At 37.2% G+C, this 13231-nt stretch overlaps 1 long non-coding RNA gene across 1 annotated transcript; it reads left to right on the top strand.

Annotated features, from left to right (window-relative positions):
* Positions 1-3034: 3034 nt before the first annotated feature.
* Positions 3035-12574, top strand: LOC119867798. Its single transcript, XR_005384515.1, has 3 exons — positions 3035-3086; positions 3196-3278; positions 10111-12574. It is a non-coding gene; the product is annotated as an uncharacterized LOC119867798 (long non-coding RNA).
* The last annotated feature ends 657 nt before the right edge of the window (positions 12575-13231 follow it).

The following is a 13231-nucleotide window of genomic DNA, read 5'->3' as shown; positions in this document are numbered from 1 at the left end:
ATAATCTTGGGATAGAGAAGAGGTCAGATATTACTACTGGTGGGAAGGCTGAGGGGGCTGACTACAAAGGACCATGAGAAAACTTTATGGGATGATAGAAATGTTATATATTTTAATTGGCATGGTAGTCATATAACTGCTTACATTTGCCAAAACTTATCAAATTGTAAAACTGATCATGAGAATTTTATTGTATATAAATCAATCTCAATAAATCTGACCTTAAAAAATAAAAGAAAGAAAGAAACAATGGCAGCTTCAACCAGGACGAGAGAGGAAATGGGAAGAAGTGAAGGAGTGGATGGACAATTGCTGAAGACGGTGCCATGAGAGGCTCCTAAACTTCCCTCTTCCCCATAGACATACCAAATGTAGAGCTGCACACAGAGCAGTTACCTATGAGAGAAATTAAGAAACTAACTGAGCGACTCTCATTCACGTCAGGTGAATGGGAAAGTACCCACATTAAAAATGGGGAGGAAAGACTGACACACTCTTGCCATAATCCCCAACCCTGATACAGTACCATACAATTGGGAAAGAACTGCCAATGCCCTGCTTCTTCTGGAGGAGAAAAGGGTTTGGACCTTACACTTAGTGCCCCCAACTTTTAAGACTTGCATCAGAGGGATGGGTTCCCAAAACCCTAGCTCTGAAAACCAGCAAGGTTTTCATCCACAAGACCCACAAATCTACAGCAAACAAAGGAGCAGTTGTTCCTAGGCACGTAAGCCCTCACTATGGCTATTCTCCCAGGACCCAGCACAGAGGGAACAGCATAGTCCCTCATCTCCATGATTTCGCTGAAAGGGACCCATCTGCATAATTTGAAAGCTGCTCCCCACTTCTAATTTAGAACATATCTAGGAACTGGCTGTGATCCTCCCATGAAAATGGAAGCTAGTGGACACCTCCCCGTCTACCTACTTATTGTCTGCTCCAAGTCATCACTATCTACCTAAAAAAAAAATGTGTATATACCAGTTTCACTCCAGATTTTACAGCGACTGTCCAAGAGACAGGTCCTCAGATCACCTGGTCTGATAGCCAATGAGGCTTCCATATACCTGTTCCACATATAAGGTAAGCTCATCAACTTTGGTCTTGGCAATTATTTTTTGGATATAACAGCAAAAGCAAAGGCAACAAAAGCAACAACAAACAAGTGGGACTGCATCAAACTAAAAAGTTTCTGCTCATGAAAGGAAACCACCAACAAAATAAGGCAATTTATGGAGTGGAAGAAAATATTTGGAAACCACATATCCAATAAGGGGTCAATATCCAGAGTGTACGATAAACTTATACAACTCAATAGAAAAAGAAAGACCCACAATTAACGCAATTAAAAATGGTCAAAGGACCTGAAGAGACATTTTTCCACAGAAGACATAGATATAACCAACAGGTACGTGGAAAGGTATCCAACATTACTGACCACGAGGGAAACGCAAATCAAAATCACAATGGGATATCACCTCATACCTATTAGGATGGCCATTATAAAAATGGTAAGAAATAACAAATGCTCTCAAGGATGTGGAGAAAAAGAAACCCTGGGAATGTAAATTAGTACAACCACAATGGAAAGCAGTATGGAGGTTCCTCAAAAAATTAAAATTAGAACTAATATAGGATCCATAATCCTAATCCCACTTCTGGCTATATATATCCAAAGGAAAGCATTATCTCAAAGAGGTATGAATTCCCATGTTCAATGCAGCATTATATACAATAGTCAAGGTATGGACACAACTCCAGTGTTGATCAAGAAATAAGTAGATTAAGCAAATATGGTACACGTATAAAGTGGAGAATTAATCAGCCTGGAAAAAAAAAATCCACCATTTGTGATAATGTGGATGGACATGGAGGGCATTATGCTAAGTGAAATAAGCCAGAAAGAGAAAATAAATACTGCATGGTTTCACTTACATGTGGAAACTTAAAAACAAACAAACAAAGCACACACAACATCAAAAAGTGAAAAAAAGAACCCATAAAACCAGAGAGTAGAAAAATGGTTGCCAGGGTGTCAGGGCCTGAGAAGGTGGGGAAATAGGGAGAGGTTGGTAAAAGGCAAGAGACTTCAGGATAGGAGTCAAGAAAGTTTTTTAATGCAAATTCCAAGGAAACTGAGGACTAGTGGGTAAGTATGAGTACTTTGGAAGGGGCAGGCAATAGTGGGTTGTGGGAATATAGGAGAGAGATACATTCTGTGCAGAAGGCAGTTGGTTTGAAAATCCAGGCACAAATGGCGCCACAGAGCATGCCCAGCATCACTAATGTTGAAGATGGCTTGAGCACATAAAATTGCAAAGGGTGAAGCTGGAGAGGCAAATAGGGTCCAGGTTAAGTTGGGCTTTGTAAAGCATCCTAGGGATTTAAAGTTTTTATCCTTAGAATGATGGGAAGCCATTGAAGGATTTTAAGCTGGGAATGATCCATTCGAATTTGTTCCTCACGAAAATTTCATTGGCTTCAGTATGGAGGACTACAGAAAGTAGCAGTGAAATTAATGGAAGGGACCAATAGTCATGGTGCAGTGGAATGGAGAAAAGTGAAGGATTCTGCAAACTCTTGTAAACATATAAAATCCAAGGACTGATTGGACACGAAGCTTAAAAGAGTGGTAATAGTCAGGAATTATGCCCATACTTCTGACTTAGGCAACTTGGTAGATGATAATTCCAATTATTAAAGCTAAGAAATTTTGGAGAGGGAGGATGTTGGAAGGGAAGATGATGGATACATTTTATTATTACTGTTATTATTTGGTCATGCTATAAAAATGCTAGTCATATGATATATCTGGCCCCTTTATTTAAAGATCAGTGTTTCTGATCTTCAGAACTATAATTCTTATAATGTTAAAAACCTTTAAGTTTCTTACTTTAAAAGTTACTTTTGTCCTAAGTCTATGGGCACATTTTTACTATTAGATATGGATACAAAGAACATTGGAAGCAAAAGCTCTTATTGCAAAAATGGTGGTTAAAGACTCATTTCCTTCCTCCTCCTTTTTGTCCTCATGAAAGAAATCAGCCACATATCTGAGATCTGGTGGAATCAAGTTTTGTCTTCTTGTAAAGTTGCCCTCTTTTTTCTTTATCCAACTTAAATGACTTTATTTCCTTTCTCTGTATCTTTGTGATTATAATTATGTTTATATTCACATTGTTTTCTGTTATCTAGTACCATCCCCTTCTGTCTTGAAGACAGAAGTTCTGCTTAGTTATTGGAAGTACTCAAGTACCTTGGAAAATCCTATGAATTAGGTGAGTACTTCATCAATAATTGCTAAATGCCTAAAGAGTCTGCATCCTGAACTTGCTCATCTAATAATGTAGTTTCAAAAGTCATTCTGTTTTTTAATATTTTCTGTCAAATCCTTTAGCAACATCTATATTATTAGAACGGATGATAAAGTCTTATTCCAAGTAATGTGGAGGTGAAGTAGGGAGGTGTGAAATGGGTGAAGGAGGTCAAAAGGTGCAAACTTTAAGTTATAAAATAAATATGGGAATGTAATATACAGTACGTTAAAAATAATAAAAAAGAGTTACATAAAGAAAATTCATTTAAAAATAAAAATTAATCTTTAATCTGTTTGACATTATTCCCTTTATTTCTAAAATATGTATTAAACTTAGTCCTTATAAAAATTTATGAGAAAAGGTAATTTATCCTTCAAAATGTTTAGTTACCCAGATGTTAGAACACTTAAGCTACAAGTTGTCTAGGGGGTGAATGAATGAGTGCCTTTTCTGAGTGGTGAGGCCACAATAGTTGCAAAAGTAACACAAAAACATAAACCATGAAAACCAGAATGTATGGCTTTCCTCAACTGTCACGGGTTGGTTGTAAACGTTAATGTGCTCAGGTGAAGCCACAAATGATGTTACCAGAACTATACAAGAGTGTTGTAATCAGAACTTGAATTGTATTTTGGAATTGGCTATAAACATGACTTGTGGTATAGGTCAAACTGACTCATTTTAGGTTTACTGCACTTGCATACTTTCCTGGTAACTGAAAGATTCTTAGTGTTTTTCTTTTCTTTTTTAAATTTATGCTATCCAGTTAAGAAAATAGTGCTTTGTGTTCCAGTAAAAGATTTACTCTATTAATATATGTTATCTGAAAAAAAATCCATATCCTCTGTACCAAATATAAAAAGCAAAAGGAAGGAAACTGAAAATATGTGTTTACTTTGAGTCAGTAATGACTCTGATATAGCACAGGGAATGGTTATAGTACGAGCAAAAACATCAGTGTTATCTGATCAAGGCTCACCTGGCAGCAAGGCAAAGTTCTTTACTCATGGAGGAATTCATCATGGTGTCTGGGGGGGAAAATAACACACATTCTAGAACCTCTATCAGTATTTGTTTTAGAAAAGTAAGGTAATCTAGGAATTAGGAACCCATAGGCAAAATTTGTTATAAAATGTCAAATAAATACCCTGCTTGTTTGGAAGCATCTTTTTTTCAATATGTATAATTTTTATCTGTAGCTTGTATGCTTTGGAGTAGAAAAATAATAAGTATCACTTGACCGTATTATAGCAATTATGAACATGGTCACTTGGTATATGTACTTCTCCCCTAGAGTACATACATACATGAAGAGAATACCAGAGCAAAACTTAATTCATGTCTTGAGTCTCTAATAATTCAAAATGTGGTCATATTCCAAAACCTATAGGTCTTCTTTTATAAAAGCTGAGTGGCTTGCAACCATTTCATATACTGGGCTTTTCAAAAAATGGGATGTATCCACTAATAGGTTTTCTGTATTTGAGAAATTATGTATTATAAACATGTGATTCAAGAGAGCTAGCAAACAATTAAATCAGAAATGAATTCCTTCCCTTTCAAATTTCACAGATGCAGGTGGGCTCTGAAGTCAGCCAGAGAGGGACAAAGAACTTGCTTATGAGTAGCAACTCTTTATTTTTTCAACGGCAACACTCAACATACGTAAGAAGGGCATGGGAGATTTACTGCTTTATGAAATAAATTAGGTATTTATCTACATCTGGATTCATTCTTTATGAAATAGAGAACCTATATCAATTATTTTCCCATATCATCAATTATTGTTTGATAAGAAAAAAATCCAGATTTCTGAAAATACCAAGTTTTAAAACCACTCTGTACCCAGAAAATTTTTTTAAAAATTAAATCCCAAAAATTCTTTGGTATTTAAATGAGCACTGAAAAAAATATATATATTAAAAAGCTACCTGATGATTATAGGGAATAAGAGCTAATTCATAGTTTACCATATGGGATAAAAGAATTATTTGACCGTCATATTTGAAGATGCCAGACAGTTAATGCAAAAGAATGAATTTCTTAATAAGTTTACCAGTGATGAAGACAAGAGAAAGAACCGAAAGGAGGAAACAATGAAAGCCACACATTAGGGCAGCTGTGTGATCTGAAAAACTCTGCCTCCACTTTGTGTCCAATTTGAAATCTCCTTAAGATACAAAGAAAAAAAAAAAAAGATACAACGAAGAGCCTTTACCAGGAATGGGATTATGCACTGATTGAAAAAGCCCACTCTAGAACCCATACATATGTGATAGCGAAAAAAAAAATATATATATATATATATTGGCATATAAATGGTGATATAGCATCAGTTCTCAAAACTCAGCCACTCATTCTCAAGAGATCTGGAGAGTCTACATTTAACTGTAACTTGACTTTAACTGAGCTCAAGCATTTTGTACCTTTGAAACTCTTTGTTTAATTCAAATCCTTTACAAAATATGATATCTGAAGCAAGTAAAAATGGAACTCGTTTGATTTTAGGTGAGGAGGTGGGATTGGCAGCCCCTAATCCTATCCATTAGCAGCTTCTTTCCCTTCTTTTCCTAGGTGGTAGCTTTCCAAGGTAATTCTTTTTTTTTTTTTTTAAGATTTTATTATTTGTTTGTTTGCTTGTTTATTTATTTATGAGAGAGAAGAGAGAGAGAGAGAGAGAAAGCAGGAAGAGGAATGGTGGGTGGACAGAGAAAGGGACAAGCAGACTCCCTACTGAGCAGGGAGCCAGGATCTCAGGACTGGATCCCAGGACCCTGAGATCATGACTTAAGCTGAGGTCAAATACTTGCCCTACTGAGCCATGCAGATACCGGTCTCTGGGGTAATTCTGTAGTATCCCTGTGGCTGAAATATAGAAAAAGCAATTTAGATGTTTCAGTCATATAGATCATATAGTCATATAGATGTTTTAGATCATATAGACTGATGTGTCAGTCATATATAGGGAAATACTTCCTGCTTAAATTAGTCCTACTGTTTGTTGATTCCCCAGACCCCTGGTGAAAAGAGGAGGCTTGACAACTGTCAATATTCAGTTAACACGGCAGACTGAACAAATGGCTACCACTGCTCTATCTTAACATTCCTCAAGTTATAGTAAAGCAACATCATTATTCACAAAGACAAGAGGAAGAAAAAGAGAAGCCAATGTAAACAAATGTTGGGCACATGGAAAATTGAAACCTGTAGGTCCCAGGAAAGTGAATTGATTCATAACACAGAACCCCAGAAAGGCTTGAGAACCAAAGGCACCAGCTACTGAAGCTGAAAGTACTGAGAGAGGGTCGTTTGAGCTAAGCAATCACCCCTCGATGATCCTTCCAGGAAAGAGAAATTTTAATTTCTAGTAAAGCCTCAGACTCTCAGGTATCTTCCTATAAAAGACGGTTAAAAGGAAGATATACTTTCTTTTAGCCCATCTTCCCTATGTAGGCTTTTAGAGCACTGGAAATGGGTAATTGGACACAGGCAGACTCAAAAGGAAATCTTTGAGTGGTGACTCTGTACCCTGCTAGGGGAGCTGGTCTAGAATGCAGCGGAGAATGGAAGGCTGCCAAAAAGGCCTCTCCTGGAATGGTTCTCCTTATTAGCTCCACAGTACTTTAAGCAATTACGTCCATGTATACATGATAAAAATACGTTTCATTGCAAAAAGAGAATACTCAGTGCTTGATTATTCAAATGCATGAGGACAGAAACACAGGTTTTGAAAAATAGATTTCTAAAAATCATTTCCTCTTGTCCTTTGGAAAATAGTTACCTTCTCAAATGTATTTTATCTAGGTTGGTGGAAAACATTCTGCATGTGACTGCTTTAGGAGGAGAGAAGTGATAGGAAAGCTTACAGGAAAGTAAGTACTAGCAATAGCTACTGTTAGGGTCATGGGTAATTCATCTACAAATAATCCCATTCGGTCTTTGTCATTTAAATAGAACTCCTCATTTGATCATGTATTGCTCAAATTGAACTTTTGGACACATTATACCTTTGTAGAGTACTAATGTCAAAAAAAAAATAGCCAGATCATGTTTTTTCATATACTGCATAAATGGAATTTGTCCTCTTTAAAGTCTGGAGTGGTTACTTACTTTCTGGCAAATTCATCTGTAAAGATTTCCAACTGGAAATGTATTTTGCATGATAACAGGTTGAAGTCATGAATCACTTGGTAATTCATTAGAGTGACTAGCATCAAAGGATCCCTTAGGAATTTAGGGGAAAGGTAGTTAAGCAATTAATGAAGTTATTTAAAATCCTGATATGGTTGAGCCTGCTTTGAAGACTGCTAGGGATTAATATTTATTTAATAGATTGTCAGTTTCCATGCCAAAAAAAGAAATGTGACAGAAGTCACCCTAGTCTAAATGTAAAAAAGGTAGCCCATTTGAAGCATATTTTATTGCGGTAGTTGACACCATTATAGTCTGTACCATTATATCACCATACAAATGCCATCATTCTCAAGCTGAAATTAACATTGCTGTTGTTTTCGATTAGAAGAATTGGCTCTAAATCCAGCAATTCTCTGCAGTGATTTATATTTTAGTAGCTGCCATCTTGCACCAGGAGAGAACATGTCAGAGTATAACTGCTCTCTGATGAGACATAAGGTATTAAAATTGATATGAGATGACAAAATGGGAGAATAGCATTGTAGGGGTAAAGTTTTCACTTGAGGACCGTCTCTGTTACGGCTTCATTCCTGAGACTCTGCTAATCTTTATGTTTGATTCAGAACCTAGTTCTTCCCATGGCAGTGTAGAGGATGTGAGCCTGGTGTTATATAATTAGCTCTCATCTCTTGCATAAAATACCGCGAATGTATCAAGTTGCCAGAAAGATCTCATTCGTAAGAATTAATGATAGCTGAGTTGATTGACAGAATGAACACTCCTAAGGACATTTGGGGTTTCCTTCATTGTGTCAAGATTTATTTTTATATGTTGTAGCTAGTCCCACCTAGTTTTACCCCTAATGTCTTCTTAAAAAGCAGTGTAATTAGTGATTTTTTACCCTGTAGTTCAGTACTAAAATCTCAGCATATTTCATAGTATTTTATCATACCATTTAGTTTTTAAACAACCTTTATCCTTAAAAATAGTCAGAGCACTCTACAATCTCTGTTTTAGATTTCTCTTGCTCATCCTTGAAGCACTCTGAAATAGGGTTGCCATTAAGAAATAATAGGCATGAGTTGAAACTTTTTTTCATATCCTTAGAATACCAAACACCTAAATTAATGACTAAAATGCCACAGTGTTCAAATTTATAGTAATATTATCATCATAAAAATATTAAATACCAATAAAGCATATTAGATTTGATTTCTACTCTATCTTGAAGAGAATATCTTTTAGGGGTGGTGCATTCCGTACATCCTATGTACAGGATACCTTTTTACTCAAAGTGCTCATGTTTGCTTTTAAGGAATGCATATTCTCTTGTGTAGCTTCTCATGCAATGAGTTGCTACTAAAGTTTGGTAACTGCCTCTGTTGTCCTACCTCCATCTTGTCCCATGCAAGAGAAATAAAAAAAATATAAAATCTTTGGCTTCTAACTTTGCAACAATGGCACTTTGGTTGTCATGGTTGAGTGGAATAGTAAGGTTGGAGATAGGAAAGTAGAATGGATTGCTCATCAAAGAAAGGCATTAGTCAAGTGGCTGAGAGTGGCCAAGTATCAGCAACCCAACTCTAATGCCTATATTATAATAAGACCAGGATCTTGAAATGCATGGTCAATGGCCTATGAAATGCCTGGTGTAAGTAAAATAAGCCAGACAAGCGGCAAGTCAGGCAAATAAGGTATATGAACAAAGGGTCTTAGTTATGACTTATTCAAAAGCAAGCATTTCACGCCATAGCATCAGTTTACTATTTGTCACCTAGGAATGGGTCAATGTCCAAGGGCCAAAATAATGCCACCTATTAATAAGTTAGAAAAACCTGTTCAACCTGTGGTAATTTGTTTTGCATTTAATATTACAAATACTGTGAAAATGTGGGTATATCTGTGTGCATTCTATCCCCTTTGCACCACTTCTCACCTGTCTTTCCCAACTTGATTTAATAATAGAAAAACCAACAACCTAGTATTGTTATCCTTGGAAGGTAAGTTATTTTGTGCCTGAGTAAAGGTCATTGTGTAAAAGAATAATTGTTTTACTTTATTAAAAAGAAAAGTTCTGAGTAGGATTTTCACCGAGCAATTCAGAGACACTTTTTACCTGCCTGAAGGTCCGTTACCTCTTCACCAGTGACTCTACCAATGAATATTAAAACATATTTGAATCCTTTTCCCAGATGTTGGAGTGTCCAGATCTCTCAAAGATGTATTTTCCTCTTCACTATGGTCTTTCTTCCCTGGTTGTAACAGTGGCATCCAGCTATATAATCTAGTCTGTTTTGAAAACCACCTGCTATGCTTTCCTTTCTCATTCTCTACATCTAGTCTCCTCATTCATTGCTAATATGTCTTCAGAGAACCACTGTTTAAGCTTGAAATTTTATCTTTTTTGACTCCTTTCTCTTCTCTGATATTTCTGAACAGTTTCAAACTATTCTCAAGCTCCCATTATCTCTTCCCTTCTGTAATTATAATTCTCTCTTAGAGTGCAGCCTGAATTCTAGTCTTTTCCCTGCTCCCCACCATCTCCACATACTCTCATCATAGTCTTTCTAAAATCAATTTCCTGATTATTTGACTCTTTGAAAACCATAGTAGACACAATGCAGAGTGCTGTGTTTACCACACCGTGTCTTCTTCCCAGGCACACAGAAGGACCACATTTCCGAGACACTAGATTGGAACCTTGTGACTGTATTCCGACGTATGGGAATATGAGCTGACACAACATATCGCTTCTGCTGATGACACATGAGAGCCAATAGGCCTCTGGCCGTTTCTCTTTCTCTTCCTTGATTATCTGGGATGCCGTGTCTTCAGAGGACAGTATCATCAGATGGAGGACACCTGAATCTTCAACTAGAGGAAGGACGTGACCACCTCCCAGCAGACTTTTCATGAGCAAGAAATAAACCTTGTTGTGCTAAGTCAGTGACTTTCCGGGATTTGCCTGTTGGATTAACTTGGGGTTATTTGCCTAACATTCTCAGAAACTTTCATTTCCAGAAAACAACCTATTACTGAGACATTTAAAGTTCTTCATGATCTGCTCCTAAGATGAGCCCTGATTAGATGCCAGGCCCCAAGTTTAACACTACGTATCATAACTGGTTCAACTTTATAACAACCTAATGAGAGAAACTGAAGTCCCCAGAGATAAAACAATGTACATGAGTTCACATGGCTAACAAAATGAGTAAGACCAATACCAAAACCCATACCCAGTTTTTCTATCTCTTTGGCAAGGTCTTTCCTAGAGATGTGTCAAAGACATGCTCTATAGTCCAACGTGCCTGAGCTTGCTGTATGTTATACCTTTCTTTTGCTGTGCGTCTACTTAGAAATAGGGCCTCAGTTGCCTTCAAATAATTTACCAAGGGAGGTCTTTCTGATTACTACGCAGCCTCTTTAGTCACTCATTAAAAACTGCAGAGCATTATGGGAAGGGAGGCAGGTAAGTGTACCTGCTCCAAGCTGAACGTGGCATTTTGTGCCATAGGAGTTTCTGGGGCCATAGCAAGTCCACCAGCAACAGATCTTACTGCTCAGTTAGAGGACACTGTGAGCCAGTGCATGTGAAAGAGCTTCGAGAAGACGTGCAGCCCTCTGCAAATGTGAAGTAAGCCTATCTATTTACTTTCTCCCTAAGTCTGTATGCAGAGACATCACCTGACCACCAAGGCAGCAAACAGTAGAGCCCTTCCATCCTGACTTTCAAACTCATCTCATAATGTTTCTATTAATATCTGGCAAAAATCCACCGAGAGCTGCAAAAATCCCAGGGAGCTTGTGTGAGCCCTTCTGAAGAATGAGCGTTGGCAAACGTCAGAAACAAAGCAGAAGCCAAAGCTTATTTATAGTTCTGGGCAGACCTAGCTCCTAGGGCAGAGCAGGCTTTGTGTTCAAAGACTCATCTCAGGTTAAAACATCCTATTTTATTTAAACAGAAAGTCCTTGCTGGCAGCTACACAACTTTGACCAGATATAGGATTTTCTCTGTGTCACTTGGCATAAAGACATGCAAAAGTTTCCTAATATGATATTCTTGTAACTTGGAAAAATTAGTAACTCCCACCATGCAACCCTTGTAGGATCATGTGCTAATGAAGAAGATGCTCTAATAATTAGGCCTAGAGCCCACTGAATGTAACACCTTCCAATTAGCACTCCCCAGCATGAATACTGCCATTATCATTAAACAACAAAGACAAAAATGGGTATCAATCCACATAATAGAAAATAATTGATGAAGTTGGAGGGCGTGATTATTTGTGATTACTTTACAGTCATGCACAGAAAGTAGGAGAACCACAGCTAGTGGTTAATCTCTGGCTACCTCTTTGAAGATAATGAAATTGGCTTCCTACTGATGATTATTCATTAACAATTAATTCTTTCTCAGTGATCTGCCTCATTTTCAGCTTCTCACTACAAACATGCAATGGAATAATTACAAGTGGAAATGAAAAAGCAATTAGTGGCAGATAATGCCAACATCTGATTAAAAAACAGTAGAACAGATTAGCAGTTTCGTAACTGCAAGTCTGCTGCCTTCAGCAGGGAGGTGTAAGTCACCCAGTTATACTGCAGTTCAAGCTGTGCTTTCTCTTTTATTGCCTCCCTTCCATCATGGTCTGCCACATTAAATGCTCTCTTTTATTCTAGGGGGCATTGGCTGTTGTAAATACTTTCCACAGATTAAGTAGCGTTTGAGATGATTTGTGGTCCTAGAGGCTGAAATTCGAAAAGGCACGGTCTCATCATATGATGGCTAAACCCCGTATCTATATACGCCTTTCTTTGGGGACCACAGAAAATATCACCATACATTGCTTTGCTTTTGTTTCAACTCAACCTTTGTTAAGTATCCACAGAACAAGTCTCACTAAATCAAAAACAAACATCTTCTTTAAGAAGGTTGGCTCTTTTGTTACCTGCATCCATGGCTGCTTGGGTCTTGTAGGTTGGATTCTTGCCTTGCATAATGGGAGACATAAATTGGCGGTTAGTAGAGTTTTACTTAATGTTTAATAAGGGTTGACGTAGTGCTGGCTGCCATATAAATAATCCTTCAATAAAAGGCTTATAATTTCACTCTTCTCAGCAATCCAGCTGGTGTGTCAGTACTTCGTATAATGTAGAACTACATGGGGAGTGTCAAAACCATCACTTCAGAAGGTAAAAAAGGTAATTCTCTTTTAAGTCATTTGGAAGATATATTCATCCAAAGCTCTGATAAGACCTCGCTGTAGAACTTAACATGGTAGAAGCATAGCCAAGAGCTATTTCAGAAAATGGAGTTTTGAAAAGAACTATGTATTTAACTATAATATCATTTGGTCATATGCTATTTTATCAGGTCCGCAAAGATCAACATAATGAAGGAGGGAGTTATGCAATGGAAATAAAGCAAACTTTGATGAATTGATATTCATTTAATATGCAGTAATATGGTGCCTTTATGATCAATGGAACATCTGTTCAGATTGGTCATTTCTTGTTCACTATGCCTGCTGGAGATTTTAAATATCACCCCGAATATTATTAATTTTATGATTGAAATTTTATTAAGTATCTTTTATGTACCTGGAACTGTGGAGGGGCATTGCTATTAATTAGACATAGTACCCTAGCCCTCCATCAGCTCAAAATCTCATGGAAAAGAAAGACATATAAAAAATGAACGGGATAAAAATGGAATAATTGATACATTGGGGCATTTATAGGGTACAAGAGGGAGTTCTGCAGGGTTTAAGTAGGACCAG

This window comes from Canis lupus, chromosome 36, assembly GCF_011100685.1.
Source record: "Canis lupus familiaris isolate Mischka breed German Shepherd chromosome 36, alternate assembly UU_Cfam_GSD_1.0, whole genome shotgun sequence".
Lineage (NCBI taxonomy): Eukaryota > Metazoa > Chordata > Mammalia > Carnivora > Canidae > Canis > Canis lupus.
This window is presented reverse-complemented; position numbering and strand designations above follow the sequence as displayed.